Source organism: Hippocampus comes, unplaced genomic scaffold (genome assembly GCF_001891065.2).
Source record: "Hippocampus comes isolate QL1 unplaced genomic scaffold, H_comes_QL1_v1.1 scaffold301, whole genome shotgun sequence".
NCBI classification, from domain to species: Eukaryota; Metazoa; Chordata; class Actinopteri; order Syngnathiformes; family Syngnathidae; genus Hippocampus; species Hippocampus comes.
In genome coordinates this window covers 263,083-263,396 of record NW_017805928.1, presented here as the reverse complement: position 1 = coordinate 263,396, position 314 = coordinate 263,083, and the positions used below count along the sequence as shown (strand labels likewise).

Sequence of the window (314 nt, the reverse complement as noted above, 5' to 3'; positions counted from 1 at the left end):
GGGCGCTCCGTTATTAAAGCCAGCGGCTGGCCGTCCGTGCCGCTGAGCCGCACGGCAATCACGGCCCGGCCGATAATCGTTTGTTTACATCCATCCCGTTACCTCAGAGGAAGAGGAGGAGATGAATGCACTTTTGGACACTCAGACCCGATTAGGCATCTCCACATTGGCTGCTTTCAACACTCATGAACCTTCCCCCCCCCCCCAAAAAAAAAAAAAAAATAAATAATAATAAAAATCAACGAGCTTGGGTCCCTTTCGCCGTCAAAATTTGCCCGAAAAGGTGCCGTGTGGGCGAGGTAAGTCGAGCGAAA

The 314-nt window shown here is 51.3% G+C and overlaps 1 protein-coding gene across 1 annotated transcript in view; it reads right to left on the bottom strand.

Annotated features, from left to right (window-relative positions):
- LOC109527619 (aftiphilin-like) overlaps positions 1-314 on the bottom strand; it is a 4,370-nt gene that overhangs the window by 544 nt on the left and 3,512 nt on the right. The gene's annotated exons all lie outside the window — the stretch shown is intronic.